This window comes from Geotrypetes seraphini, chromosome 7 (assembly GCF_902459505.1).
Source record: "Geotrypetes seraphini chromosome 7, aGeoSer1.1, whole genome shotgun sequence".
Classification (NCBI taxonomy): domain Eukaryota; kingdom Metazoa; phylum Chordata; class Amphibia; order Gymnophiona; family Dermophiidae; genus Geotrypetes; species Geotrypetes seraphini.
In genome coordinates, this window is record NC_047090.1 from 69894184 (window position 1) to 69909862 (window position 15679).

General features: G+C 44.9%; 1 protein-coding gene across 1 annotated transcript in view; it reads left to right on the top strand.

Moving 5' to 3' along the window:
* THBS1 (thrombospondin 1) overlaps positions 1 to 15679 on the top strand; it is a 105219-nt gene that overhangs the window by 3374 nt on the left and 86166 nt on the right. The gene's annotated exons all lie outside the window — the stretch shown is intronic.

The following is a 15679-nucleotide window of genomic DNA, read 5'->3' on the forward strand; positions in this document are numbered from 1 at the left end:
TCTTTTAGGCACCAGTAGACAGCCAAACGCAGTAAAAAAAATATATATATTTTTAATTGATGTTTAAGGTGCCAATCGGCATTTTAAAAATAGGTGCTGGAATCATGCTTCCATAAGTGCTTTAGACCGCCTAATATCACTGTGGGCATGGCTAATACCAGAAGTTTCCAACTTATACCTTAACTATCACTCTCTCTCTCAGACCTCAGTGGTGCCCCTTTGTGTACTATAAAGTTTTTAACACGCACAGTTTATAAGCACCAGCCTCGCCATTGGCCCATTTTATATTTTATATTCATAAAGTGCTTAATAGTGCTTTATAATTTAATGTAAACAGTACTCATCTTTTTATACAAACGCGGTTAGGGTTACATACTCTGACATAGGACTATGCTTCGCCACAGGCTTTTTCAAGGATTTCCCCCTTTAAATGCCGGTTCCATGATATCCCACTTTTACTATGCAAGCGCATGGAACCGGCATTTAAAGAGGGAATTCCTTGAAAGAGCCTGTGGCGAAGCATAATCCTATGTCGGAGTATGTACCCCTAGCCACGTTTGTATAAAAAGATGAGTACAGTAAAACCTTGGTTTGAGAGCATAATGCGTTCTGAAACCATGCTTGTAATCTAAAGCAAATTTCCCCATAAGAAATAATGGAAACTCAGACAATTCCACAACCCAAAAATTTAATACAAAATGCTGTATGTACTTGTATTGCAAGACATCACTCGTTTAGAACAGTCACTACACTCCCGCACTGTCACAGAGAGAAGGACCATTGGCTCAGTTGTGATGATGTGACGCAGAAGACCTCGCTCGTTTAGAATAGTCACTACACTCCCGCGGCGTCAGAAAGAGAAGAACCATCGACTCAGTTGTTATGATGAGACGCGTGTATATTGTATGTACTCGTATTGCAAGACCTTGCTTGTTTAGAACAGTCACTACACTCCCGCAGCGTCAGAGAGAGAAGAACCATCGGCTCAGTTGTGATGTGTGTATACTGTATGTACTCGTATTGCAAGACATTGCTTGTTTATCAAGTTAAAATTTAATAAAATGTTTTGCTTGTCTTGCAAAACACTTGCAAACCAAGTTACTTGCAATCCAAGGTTTTACTGTACTGTTTACATTAAATTATAAAGCGCTATTAAGCACTTTAGGAATATAAAATGGACCAATGGCGAAGCTGGTGCTTATAAACTGTGCGTGTTATAGTACACACAGGGGCACCGCTTCGGTCCAAGAGAGAGAGAGAGTGATATTTAAGATATATGGTGGAAATTACTGTTTTGAAAATATTAACCTTAAATAAGGAAATATAAAGTTTAAAGCTTTGGATATTTTGTCTAAAGTGCCTACAGAGACACAATTCACCTCATGGATAGGCGCTGGAAATGCTACATTTCTGGTGCCTACCTTTGCTAGAGGCGTGATTCTGTACTCGCTATCGTCATGTGATTTGATATGCGATCGGCGACCACTTTTAAGGTAGCCGCCAAAAACGGTATCGGTTACTGAATCCGGGCCTAAGAATATAAATTGCTGGGTGCCTGGGGAGCCTTAAGATCACTTGATAACTTAAGGGCAAATTCTATAAGAAACGCCCAAAAGTTGGGCGCCGATATAGGCACTGTTCAGTGCAATTCAAATAAAATTGGGTGCTGTTTAGTGACTCACGCTGAGCGCCACCTATTTTGCAGGCACCCATTAAATAGGCCAGCTCTAGGCCCAACTAAAAGTTAGGCGCCCATGCGAGCGCTTAAGCACGCTTAAGAGCAGTGATTGTGTAAGAAGGCGCCTAACACGTAGCCACGCTCACGCCTAACGTGCATAGCGCCTATTTTTTTGAAGGCCGCCTAAATTTTTAGAGGCTCCTTGTTACAGAATCGCGCTTTCTCGATAGGCGCCTCTGTTTCAATCAGTGCTGATTAAAAAGCTTAATTGAGCTTGTTATTCAATTTAGATAGGTGCCTATCTAGTTGGCCGTCTCCGAAATAGGTGCCTAACTTTAGGCGCTGGTTATCGAATTTGTGCCTTTTTGCTTAACAAAAGGATAGAAAACCTTATGGTAGCTAAACAAGATTTTAGGCAGTACTGCTGAGGTGCAGCTGTGTGTACATGTAGGTACCAGTTAGAGAATGACACATGGACAAATTTCTCCCCGCCCCGCAGGAACTCAATTTCTCTGTTCTGCCACCGCAAGTTTTGCCACTATCCCTGTCCCACTTCTGTAAGCTCTGCCTTAACCGTACAAGCCTCGAACACTTATGATTTTAAAGTGTTTGAGGCTTGTGCAGACGAGGATGGAGCTTGCAGGAATGGGGCAGGGACAGGAAAAGAACTTGCGGGGATGGGAAAATCTGTCCCCTGGTCATTCTCTAGTACCAGTGATAAGAAAGTGAAGAAGGAAGTTTTTGGTAGCCCAACATAGAAATACAGAACCTCTGGGGTTGATTTCTCCAAAATGGTCTCGATTCTGTGTGGACACCAGAAGCGCGCAGAGCTTCAAAGTCTCCATGTGTGGATGACATATAGAAGCCTGAACACGCTGATGTTTTCTCAGTGCTGGGGGTGCTCTAGCACTCGTAGAGCTGGCACTTATGGAACTGAACTTTAGATCTGTAACAAACGGGGGAACATTTTAGAAAAGGATGTCCTACTTAGGATAGCACCAATTTAACTAGAATACAATCTGTTTGCTGGCTCTAATATTGAAAAAGGGTATAGAGCAGCTTTTCAAGTAAATAATGGGAGAAAGCCAGCAGTCCCTCAGATTCAAAGGATACTGTCAAAAACAGGGATGTAGAGCTCCCTGGAGAGACTGTGGTAGAGGCAATAGTAGCACAGTACCAGAGTGGAATTGTCCTAATCAGAATAGTGTACAACAAAGGTGGCTTTCAACTCATCTGATCAATCCAAATGCTTTTATTCATCCAAAATTCATAAAATGACTCAGCGACCCGACATGCACATGTTTCGGCCTATGCGGCCTGCCTCAGGAGTCTTATGAGTCTTCAGGTGTATAAAAAAGATGCACAATCTCTCTAAATGCTGCTTTGGAAGGACATGTAGCATAACCCAACACAGGCATTTGGATTGATCAGATGAGTTGAAAGACACTTTTGTTGTGCACCATTCTGATTGGGACAATTCCACTCTTGTACTGTGCTTTTTGAGGTTGTGGTTTTGTTTCCCCTGTTTTGTTTTAGAGGCGATAGTAGCCCAGATGTACTTAAGCTAATAAACAGGAATGCTTTCTTTCAAATTACCTATATCAACTGCTTATTATTAGTATATTATGAAGAAAAACGAGAAAACGTACTTTCAGCCCTGAAGTCTAAAATATAGGGCTCCTTTTAATAAGGTGCACAAGGGCTTTAACACGCGGAATAGCACGTGGGCTAGACCTTAACGCCAGCATTGAGCTGGCGTTAGTTCTAGAAGCGTAGCGCGCGGTAATTTCCTGCGTTCACTAAAAACGCTAGCGCACCTTAGTAAAAGGAGCCCATAAACTGTGACAGAGCAAATTATGATATAAACATTATACGCATCTCAGGGACCTGCAAACACTGCGACACCAAGGTATGAAATACTTCAAATAATAGCTCACATCAAATTGGAGGAAGCGTGGCAATATATGTTAATGATATCCTCAAATTCCTTTCCCAAAACATTCCTACGTTCCGTGCGCTTTTTCAACTCTGACACGCAGTGAAAAGTACGTAGTTCCCACAGTTATTGAGTAATAATTCTTAATGTGGAATCCAACATTGGGTACCTCTGGTTAGGAATATTATTTTTCCATGTGTATTACTTTGCATTTGTCCACATTAAGGGCCCCTTTTACTAAGGTGCGCAAGCGTTTTTAGCGCACGCAGGAAATTACCACGCGCTACGTGGCTAGAACTAACGCCAGCTCAATGCTGGCATTAAGGTCAAGCCCGCGTGTTAAAGCCGTAACACAGCTTAGTAAAAGGAGCCCTAAATTTCATCCGCCATTTAAATGCCCAGCTCTCCAATGTGGCTAGGTCCGTGGGCAGTTCCTCACAATCTGCTTCCGGGTTAACTATTTTGAAGGCTTTTGTGTCGCCTGAAATTTGATTCCCATGTTGCTTCCTTCCTCAGTGAATAATTACGGCAATTACCGTATTTTCGCGGATATAACGCGCACCTGTGTAAAACGCGCACAGGGGTATAGCGCGCAGAAATCACGATGATATGTACCAAAACTTTTCTATACCGCGCTCAGGCATATAACGCGCATGATGCCCGACGCTCCTTTCGCCCGCCCTGACTTTCCGTGCGCTGTCCCGACTCTCCGTTCACCCCCCTGACTTCCGTGCACTGCCCTGACTTTCCGTGCGCTGTCCCGACTCTCCGTTCACCCCCCCTGACTTTCCGTGCACTGTCCCCCCTTGAAGTCCTGTCCCCCTTGAAGGTCTGTCCCCATTCTGAAAGCCTGATGCCCCCCCCCCGACGTCCGATACATCCCCCCCCCCGGCAGGACCACTCGCACCCTCACCCCGAAGGACCGCCGACTCCCCAACAATATCGGGCCAGGAGGGAGCCCAAACCCTCCTGGCCACGGCGACCCCCTAACCCCACCCCGCACTACATTACGGGCAGGAGGGATCCCAGGCCCTCCTGCCCTCGACGCAAACCCCCTCCCCCCAACGACCGCCCCCCCCCAAGAACCTCCGCCCGTCCCCCAGCCGACCCGCGCCCCCCCTGGCCGACCCCCACGACCCCCCCCCACCCCCCTTCCCCGTACCTTTGGAAGTTGGCCGGACAGACGGGAGCCAAACCCGCCTGTCCTGCAGGCAGCCAACGAAGGAATGAGGCCGGATTGGCCCATCCGTCCTAAAGCTCCGCCTACTGGTGGGGCCTAAGGCGCGTGGGCCAATCAGAATAGGCCCTGGAGCCTTAGGTCCCACCTGGGGGCGCGGCCTGAGGCACATGGGCCAAACCCGACCATGTGTCTCAGGCCGCGCCCCCAGGTGGGACCTAAGGCTCCAGGGCCTATTCTGATTGGCCCACGCGCCTTAGGCCCCACCAGTAGGCGGAGCTTTAGGACGGATGGGCCAATCCGGCCTCATTTCTTCGTTGGCTGCCTGCCGGACAGGCGGGTTTGGCTCCCGTCTGTCCGGCCAACTTCCAAAGGTACGGGGAAGGGGGGTGGGGGGGTCGTGGGGGTCGGCCAGGGGGGTCGCGGGTCGGCTGGGGGGGCGGTCGGAGGTTCTTGGGGGCGGGCGGTCGTTGGAGGGAGGGGGGGTTGCGTCGAGGGCAGGAGGGCCTGGGATCCCTCCTGCCCGTAATGTAGTGCGGGGTGGGGTTAGGGGGTCGTCGTGGCCAGGAGGGTTTGGGCTCCCTTCTGGCCCAACTACACAAAGGTACGGGGAAGGCGGGTGGGGGTGTCGTGGGGGTCGGCCAGGGGGGTCGCGGGTCGGCTGGGGGACGGGCGGAGGTTCTTGGGGGGGGGCGGTCGTTGGGGGGGGGGGGTTTGCGTCGAGGGCAGGAGGGCCTGGGATCCCTCCTGCCCGTAATGTAGTGCGGGGGGGGGGTAGGGGGTCGCCGTGGCCAGGAGGGTTTGGGCTCCCTCCTGGCCCGATATTGTCGGGAAGTCGGCGGTCCTTCGGGGTGGGGGTGCGAGTGGTCCTGCCGGGGGGGGGGATGTATCGGACGTTGGGGAGTCGGCCGGGCAAGAGGGCTTGGGCTCCCTCTTGCTCCGATCGTGGATGCGGGTGCGGGTGGGAGCGCGTGCGAGCGGTCGTTCGGGGTGGGGGTGCGAGCGGTCCTGCTGGGGGGGTGAATCGGGCGTCGGGCGGGGTGGGAACTATGTTTAAAAACTTTTCTATACCGCGCTCAGGCATATAACGCGCGAGGGGTATGCGCGGTACGTAAAATCACGTATAACGCGCGCGTTATATCCGCGAAAATACGGTACTTATTATCAAGGTGTTAAGGACTAGATCGAGAGAGATTAAAAAGAAAGTAAATTAATAAATGTGAGAAATCCTGCCAAATATGTAATTAATAAAACAAGTCGAAAGCCTGGCCAAACCAGCTGGATTTCACACCAGAAAAATGATCTGATAAAACAATAAAACTTTAGAATATTCAGAACACCTAGCAACCAGTCCAGTTAGTTATGCTGGAGGAAGAGGGAGATAAATGTATATAAATTCACCTATGTGAACCCCACCCCCACCCCTTTTTACAAAACCATGCTAACATTTTTAGCGCTGGCTGCGGCAGTAACAGCTCCGACGTTCATAAAATTCTATGAGCGTTGGCGCTGTTACCGCCATGACCAGAGCTAAAAACGCTAACACAGGGCTTCTTTTACTAAGGTGCATTAGGGCATTGACGTGCGGAATAGCGCGTGCTGAATTTCCCCCCCGCGCTAGACCCTAACGCCAGCATTGAGCTGGCGTTAGTTCTAGCTGCGTAGCACGCGGTAATATCCTGCGTGCGCTAAAAATGTTAGCGCACCTTAGTGAAAGGAGCCCAAAGTTTTGTAAAAGGGGGTGGAAATGTCTAAAAAAGCACTAATTATAATTGTTGATAAAGGCTGATATCAAACAACCCTACTCAAACTCTCTATACCAAAGTAATTGGAAAAATTTTAAGGACATCAGCTTATTTCAACATTATTTAATTTTCTATACCAGTCTCCCATGGGGAGCTCAGAATGGTCTAGATCAGGGATGTCCAACCTTTTGGCTTCTCTGGGCCACATAGGCCCAAAAAAAAGTTTCTGGGGCCACACAAATGCGCAAACACTGCAGCAACACACCGGAGGGAGCCGGCAAGACGGTAAACACCCGGGGGCAGCAGAGGAAAACACTGCATCGCTTTCGACCGGGGCCGTACAAAATACTTCACGAGGCCGTATGCGGCCCTCGGGCCGCAGGTTGGACACCCCTGATCTAGATGAATTTATTCAGGTATCCAAGCATTTTTCTCTGTCTGTCCCGATGGGCTCACAGTCTATCTATCTAATGTAGATGGGGCAGTGGAGGATTAGATGACTTGCCCAGGGTCACAGCATACTGAGGCTGTAGTTTTAACCACTGTGCCACACTCTCCCCCAGTCTAATCACTAGTTAGTCCATATTTTTCTGTATAATTTGTCATTAAAAATGCATTGTTTATCATGCAGACAATGATTTATCAAATTAGTGCCAAGATCAGGGGTGCCCACACTTTTTTGACTTGCGAGCTACTTTTAAAATGACCAAGTCAAAATGATCTACCAACAATAAAATTTTTAAAAAACACAACGCACACTGTACGCATAGAATTGTTAATTATTCCCATTCCGGGGTTTTTTTCAAAGAGGTCAAAGCAGATGACTGTATGCACTGTCACCTCAGTAACAACCATACAAAAATAGAAAATATATCCCCCTCCCTTTTTACTAAACCACAATAGCAGTTTTTTAGCGGAGGGAGCTGCGCTGAATGCCCAGCGCTGCTCTCGACGCTCATAGGCTCCCTGCGCTAAAAACCACTATTGCGGTTTAGTAAAAGGGGACCATATTGTAAAATATAGACAGCAGATATAAATTCAGACACATTGTGACCACTAAATTTAAAATAAAATCATTTTTCCTACCTTGTCTGGTGATTTCATGAGTCTCTGGTTGCACTTTCTTCTTCTGACTGTGCATCCAATCTTTCTTTCAGCCTGTATGCTTCCTCTCCTCTACACCTCATTCCCTCCCCCAACTTTTTCTTCCTCTCTCCCTGACCTTTCTTTCTTTCTCTCTTCATGCCCCCTTTCTTTTTTTCTGTTTCTCTTCTTTCCTTCTGTCTCCCTGCCTGCCCCCTTTCTTTCTTTCTTTCTCCCTGCCCTTCCCCAAGCCACTGCCGCTGCCATCGGGGAACAGGACCCAAACGCCACCAATGGATAACAGGCCCCAAAGCCGACGCCAATGCCGCCCCATGTTCTCTCTGCTTCGGGCCGATCAATCTTCCTCTCCCCGACGTCAATTCTGCCATTGGAGAGGAAGTTCTGCCCAGCCAGGCAGCGATTGGCTGGCCCGAACTTCCTCTCCGACGACAGAATTAACAGAACCCCTGGCCAAGATTATTTAAAAAAAAAAATAGGGTTGCAGATGAATGTTTATAAAAGTCTTAAACATTTATAGAATTCATATAGCTCTGGGCAAAGATACATATGTATATGATAAGTATGGTGCTACTATTGGGAGTTTTGCCAGGTACTAGTGACCTGGATTGGCCACCGTGAAGATGGGCTACGGGGCTAGATGGGCCATTGGTCTGACCAAGTAAGAATATTCTTATGTTCTTATAAACAAACCCGCCCAAATTGTGTTTCCAGATCAGGAACATATCAGCATATCATCAGTATGTAGGCCACTGTTTCTCAAGCTGGTCCCGAAGCACCCATTTGTCAGTCAGGTATTCAGAATATCCACAATGAATATGCATGAAGAGATTTGCATACAATGGAGGCAGTGTATGCAAGTCAATCTCTTTCCTTATTTATTGAGGATGTCCTCAACACCTGATTGGCAAGGAGGTACTCCAGGACCAGTTTATGTAGGCTGCAATTTTGTAAATGCCAGGGACATAGGTGTTCATATTTGCAGGATATGAAGAATTGAAAACAAATACCTAAATAAAGTATTGTGCCGAAACATGTTGAAATGGCTAATTTTATAAATACATATATATTAAAGGGAGTTCACTGTTGCAATAGTACTGTGCTGTTTAATAACTTCTCATATACCATAGGATACACTTAACAATCACCTTCATTTAATACCATTATAATATTTATTTTTAAAGTGAAGTACTCAGACCACCAGCTTTCGTGCTTAATTAAAAACAAGCACAGGCTAGTAAAGGGGCCGTCATTGCACTTACCGATCGGTCCCAGTCCGCCACGATGATCTTTATATTAAATTACTGTTATTCCACATTAATTTTTACACATTACTTATCTTAGTATGTCATCCTGGTGTATTTGTTTTCATTATAAGGTGCCTGTGCTTGATAGGATCTCCACGTTAATCAACACTGTGCATTGAGCCAGCCCCCCGACTCGAGTTTCATGATAACTTCCTCGGGAGGGGACGCTTTGCTTCCTGGGCCGTAGCTTCAGGGAGTGGGTATATGAGAAGAAATTTTATAAATCCGCACACTGAATAACAGGCAAAAGGGATTTTCTTCTAAATAGCAAAGTTTTTCGCAAGGGAGGTGGATTTGATAGTCCAAATCTCCGTCAAACATTCCTCCAAGTCCCAGCTCTGAAAAGACAATTTAGTTGGGGAATTATGCCTGCTTTTAAAGAGCTCAAGGCTTTCCAAAACCCAGACCAACTGCCGGGTTTTGGAAATCCGGACAGTCTTCTTAAAAGAGGACGCGTCTGGGGTTTCCCAGACATCTGCTAACCCTAACCATGCACCCTGCCCACCCTTCACCCAGACTTCATCCATGTGTATACCCACCATCATACTTGCCATTTTGATAACTCATCTAGCTTTCCCAAGTGGTGGAGTTTAAGGAAGTGCCTCAAAAGAACTTAAAAACTGCCACACTGATTAAGACCCACTTTTCATCTAGCCCCAGTACCTTGCCTCCAACAGTGGCCTAGTCATTTCACAAGTACCTGGCAAAATTGTAGAAAGATTTCATTATACATACCCTAAGGGATAAGCAGGTACTTTCCCCAAGTCTGCTTTAATAAGTCAATGTCATATGGACTTTAACTCCAAATTTATCCAAACCTTTTTAAATTCAGCTATGCTAATTTTATCACATCCTCTAGCTATGATTTCCAGAGCTTAATTATGCATTGAGTGAAAAAATATTTTATCCTATTTTTTTTTTTAAGAACTACTATATAGCTTCATGGTGTGCACCCTAGTCTGTGTACTTTTTTGAAAGAGTACACAGTTGATTCATATTTACCTATTGTAGACGTCTATCACATCCCCCCCACACACACACACACACCCCGGCCTCTTTTCTTAAAACTCAAAAGCATCTGTCCTTTCCTCATATAAAAGCCATTCCCCTTAATTGTGTTAGTTGCTCTTTATGTTCCATTATCTTTGTTGAGATGCTGCAACTAGAATTGCACGATAACTCAAGGCGAGGTCACTATGGCATGATGCAGGTCACTATGGCATGATACAGAGGTATTATATTATTCTTTGATTTATTTTCTATTCCTTTCCTAGAAATTCCTGACTTTCTATTTGTTGTGTAGGCCATGTCCTTTATTTGTTTGTTTAGATTTCTATTCCGTTCTCCCGGGAGCTCAGAACAGGTTACAATTGACATTCACAATAGTTACAGGAAAATAAAATTATAGGTATTCGAAGAAGAGAGAGGCGAGAAGACGTAGAAAGAGAAGGGAAGGGGGAGCACGGGAAGGGAAGAGGAGGGTAGAGTTCTTCTACTATTTATCATTTCTAAATTGCTGAAAGGCACACGCAGCGCTGTACATCTAACATTCAATAGATGGTCCCTTTTCCGAAGAGCTTACAATCTAATTTGGACAGACAGACCAGACATTTCAGGGTTGGGGAGTTTCTAACAGAAGGAATTATGCGACGGGTATAATTATACGACAGGTATAGGTATCTGACAGTGAGTGGGAGTTAAGAAATGAAAGCAGCTTCAGAAAAGTGGGCTTTTAGCTTGGATTTGAATACTGCTAGAGACACCATGACATATTGACTCTGGCAGTCTGTTTCAGGCATACGGTGCAGCAAGAAAGAAGGGATAGAGTCTGGAGTTGGCAGTGGAGGAGAAGGGTACAGATAAGTTTCAAGTTTATTAAAATATTTTTTTGACCGCTTATTCTAATTTCTAAGCGGTTAACAAAATAAAATTACATAAAAACAAATTATAAAATTACATTGAGACGTGTGAAAAACAAGGAAAACAGGTGACTTACACAGACATACAGCAACATTATGCGATGATAGGGAAGAACTACAATTGATATAGGATAGGTAAAACATAGATGGGTAAAACGATAGGTTGGATAAAAAATAACGAAAGGTTAAAAATTGATTATAAACTTAGCCCTTAAAAGGGCATTTTAACCAAAAGCATCTTGGAATAGAAATGTTTTTAATTTTGTTTTAAATTGTTTTATATCAGATTCGTAACGGAGATAAGTGGGCAATGAGTTAGTTCCACAGAGAAGGGGCAGTAACAGCAAAGTTGTTGGAGCGTAGAGTATTGATTGATTTTAATGAAGGTATGACTAAAAGATTTTGGGAGGTTGAGCGAAGGGATTTTGATGTGCCATATGGGATTAAAAGACTATTAATAAAATCGGGTTGGTTATTCATTCTGGTTGTAAATGTTTAAAGTAAAATTTTATAACTAATCCTGTGTTCAATTGGCAGCCAATGAGCGTTGATTAAGAGAGGGGAGACGTGATCGTATTTCTTTGCCCCTCTAATGATCTTAATAGCGGTATTTTGGACGACCTGTAGTCGTCTAATCTCCTTTTTTATAAAGCCCTTATAAAGGGCATTGCAGTAATCTATACACGAAATCACCAATGAGTGAATTAGTGTATTCAGTGCGGCAGGTTCTAGTAGCTTTTTCCTGGGTGGTGACTCCTAATTCATCATGAAGCTATAATTTGTATTAAATTCACTTGTCCACATTAAATTTAATCTTTAGTTTTGATGCACAGTCTAAGATCCTCCTGAAATGTGATCACCTCACTTGTTCCCATTTCCAGATCATTTATTATTATGTTAGAAAGCACCACGCCTAGTACAACTCCTTGTAGCACTCCATATTCATCTTCCCTTCATTTAAAGAACTGACCATTTAAGCACACTCTGCCTCCTATCCCATGGCTTAAAAAAAAAAAAATTTCAGGAGTCTCTCACAAGGAATGTCATAAACTTTCTGAAACTCTTAATGCATTACCTTAGCTGGCTCACTTTTCTTCACATGTTTATTTACTCCTTCAAAAAAATGTAGCAATTTGGTGAGGCAAGATTTGCCTTGGCTAAATCCATGTTGACTCTGTCCCATTAAACCATGTTTGTCTGTGTGTTTAAAAATGTTGCTGTTTCTAATAGCTTTCATGGTGAGGACTGACCTACAGAGTATCCAAGGGTCGGACACGACTGAATGGATAGTAGTAGTCGTAATAGCTTTCTAACATTTTGGCCAGCACTGATGTTAGCCTCACTGGTCTGTAGTTTTGCTGATTACCCCAGAACCCTTTAAAAAAAAAAATTGCATCGGCTACTTCCCAATCTTCAGGTACTGTGGATAATTTTTCATAACAGTTTACACATAAAAGCCAAAATAGGCATGGCCAACACTGGAAGTGGCGTTAGGTGGCCAAAGTGCATGTGTAGGTGCAATTCACACAAAGGTAGGTACCGGAAATATAGGGCCGGAAAACCTTGGCTTATATTTTGGGCACCAATCTTTGCCAGAGGATCTCAAAATAGTGCACAGCTTGCCATCGGCTGATCACGGCAGGGGAATCCCTGATCAGCTGAGCTGGCAGGACTCCCTGAAACTACGGCTTCAGGAAGTCCTGCTGGCTCAGCTGATCGTCGATTCCCCTGCTGCGATCAGCTGAACTGGCAGGGAGATCTCCATTAACCTCTCTCCCTCCCTCCCATGCACCAACCGATTCCCCCCCAACCCTCCTCAAAAGATCCCCCTCTTGCTGAGTCTAACACCCCACACACAAGTTAGGGTTGCTGCTCATGCTCCGAATGTTAAAGAGGTATGGGGGAATGGAATGGGGGAGGCAGAGAGGAGGACGGGTGCCGGCGTCCCTACCAAGACAGCGCTCGGGGCAGACTGCATCCCCCCCTTTACTACGCCATTGCACCTAGGCCCTGATACTAGAAGCAATGCCAGAAGATAAGTGGTGCTAGGTGCCCTACCGCTGCCTAACTTGTGGTTTAATTGTCTTTAAACGATGTGGAAATTGACCGCGTCATTTAAAAGCAAATAAAATTGCATTGAAAAAAGATAGGTGCCTACATTTCCAGCATTGGAATCTCATACTTGCTGCTTGCTTTGATCAGATAATATCTGAGGCTTTCCTAGAGTCTGGTATTCCTTTCTAGTTTCATTTTCAGAGAAGAGGGGGAGGGGGGGACAGTAAGCACTGGGGAATTACAGATGGGTCAATGCCTTAAGCCCTGAAGTGGTCAGCTGCTCAATCAGATCAGCTTTTTTCTTCTTTATAACTCTGGATGGACATGGACATTTCTTCCTGTTTGATTTTTTTTTGCTGTTGGACGTTCTGTTTTTGGGCCCTCCCTAATCCCACCCAAAACCCTGCATTTGGGCAAACTGCATAGAAACATGAGCGAATGGCCCATCCAGTCTGCACCTCCACAACTTCCACTATCTCCTCCTCTCGCTAAGAGATCCCACATGCCTGTTCCATGCTATCTTGAATTCAGATACAGTCTTCATCTCCACCACAAATGGGGGACTATTCCACACATCTACCACCTTGTCCATAAATAAGTATTCTCCTACATTAATCTCAAACTTATCGCCTCTTAATTTCATTGTATGCCCTCTACTTCCAGAGTTTCCTTCATTTGAAAAAGACTCATCTCCTTTACTCAACCCTCCTGTACATTAACGCCACAGAGATATTTAAACATCTCTCTATCATATCCCCTCACTCCTCCAGAGTACACACATTGTTCTCCAAGTCTTTGTCATAAATCATACGGGGACAGACCACTAACCAATCTTGTAGCAGCCCTCTGGCCCAACTCCATCCCATTTATATGTGTTTGAATGTGCAGTCTCCAAAACTACACACAGCATTCCAGAAGAGGCCCAACAGAGGCCTATACAACGGCACCATCACCTAACCCCTTCCTACTGTCCATTCCTCTCCCCATGCACCCAAGCAGCTTCCTGCAATTGTAGACTTTTTTCTCTACTTTTCCAAAATTGCTATTTTGGTGTTTTGGGCACATAGACTTATGGGTAGAATTTTGAGATGGCTTTGTGCTCTGAAAATGAGCCCCTTAGTGTCTAACTAGTAGTGGCATAATAAGGGGAGGCAGGGGGGCGGAGCACCCCAGTCACCATGTTGGTGGGGGCACCAGCTCCTCTCTGCCCTGCCACGCCACACTCATGCCATTCCTATCCCCCCCTCCACTCTGTACTTCTGTAAATCTTCGCTAGCGAGAGCAGCGTCTCCTACCTGTTGCTTACGCCAGCCTGGTTCCCCTCTGAATCACTTCTGAGTCACAGGGCCAGAAAGTGATAGAGGGAAATCTGACACGAGAAGCATGCTGGAGAAAAACCACTTACACTGGCGAAGATTTAGTGGTACTGGGGGGGGGGGGGGAAGGGAGAGCGTAAGTGTAGAGTGAGGGGCGGGAAGGAGTGGGACTCAGGACGGGCACAGAAAGGAGAGGGGGGGCATCCACCCTTACTATGCCACTGCTCACTAGTTATCCTTCTACCAGATTTCTACTGTATCTACCTCTTCAGTGGTCTTAAATGACTTTTTAAAATAGCTACGTGATGTCTCAATTTAGCCATTGTTATCCACTAAACGTCTTTCAGCTCAGTTTTATTTTGCTCTCAAAAAGTTTGCAGATGTCTCTCAGCTAATTGGGATGATAGTTTGAAGACCAAATTTCATAGTAATTTGCCTCATAGTTTTTTTAATTTTTAAATAACTCCCTTGAATGATTCCGTGAACAGTTGGGGTTTTTTTTTTTTTCTTACTAAAATTTCTGCCTCACTACTTTTCTCTCTTATAATATACTGAGGCTTGTAATTTTCATTCCATACAACTCGGTTCTTATCTGTCATTTCTCCATTTCATCTTCAACCGTGTACAAACCTCCCCCCCTCCCCCCTTTTATCAAGCTGCACTAGAGGTTTTTATCACGGGCTGGCGAGGTAAGTGCTCCAATGCTCATAGGAATTCTATGAGCGTCGGAGCATTTACCATGCCAGCTTGCGCTAAAAACCTCTAATGCAGCTTGATAAAAGTTGCCCTTTATTAATTTGTCTCAAGCATTATGATGTCCCCTTTCCATTTAGATCTCAACTCCATCAAAGCCATAAGGGAGATTGATCATATGCCCAATATTACTCCCTATTCCTATTATTAACAAACTCATTGCATTTTGCCATCGGGCTGATCTCAAAAATTTAATTAAGTTGACTGGTTAAGTGCCAATAATTAGCACTTAACTGACCAGGGTAACCATATAAAGCACTTTAGCTCTGAATATTGACTTAACCAGCTGTGTCTACAAGAGGTTCCTCGATAGATCCCTGGCATTCCAAGCAGGCAAATGGAATAAATGTCTTACCACTTTCATCTCTAGCTCACCCTCCTACCAAACTTTCAGGAAATCAATCAAATCCTATCTCTTTTACAAATTCCTCTGACTCCCCCCCCCTCCTGCCTTGTAACCCTGCCTTGTATCTCCGACATACCTCCGGATTCCCTGACCACTCCCTACTCGCTAAGCTATGCTGACTGACTTATTTGTAACATCACTGTATATGTACAGTCTCTTACTCTGTTAACCGCTCTATACTGTTATGGTACAGCGGTATACAAAAATAAAGTTATTATTATTATAAACCAGATATTCAATGTTGAAGCTCATGCATGGTCTGACATTGAATATTTGGGCATCTTGA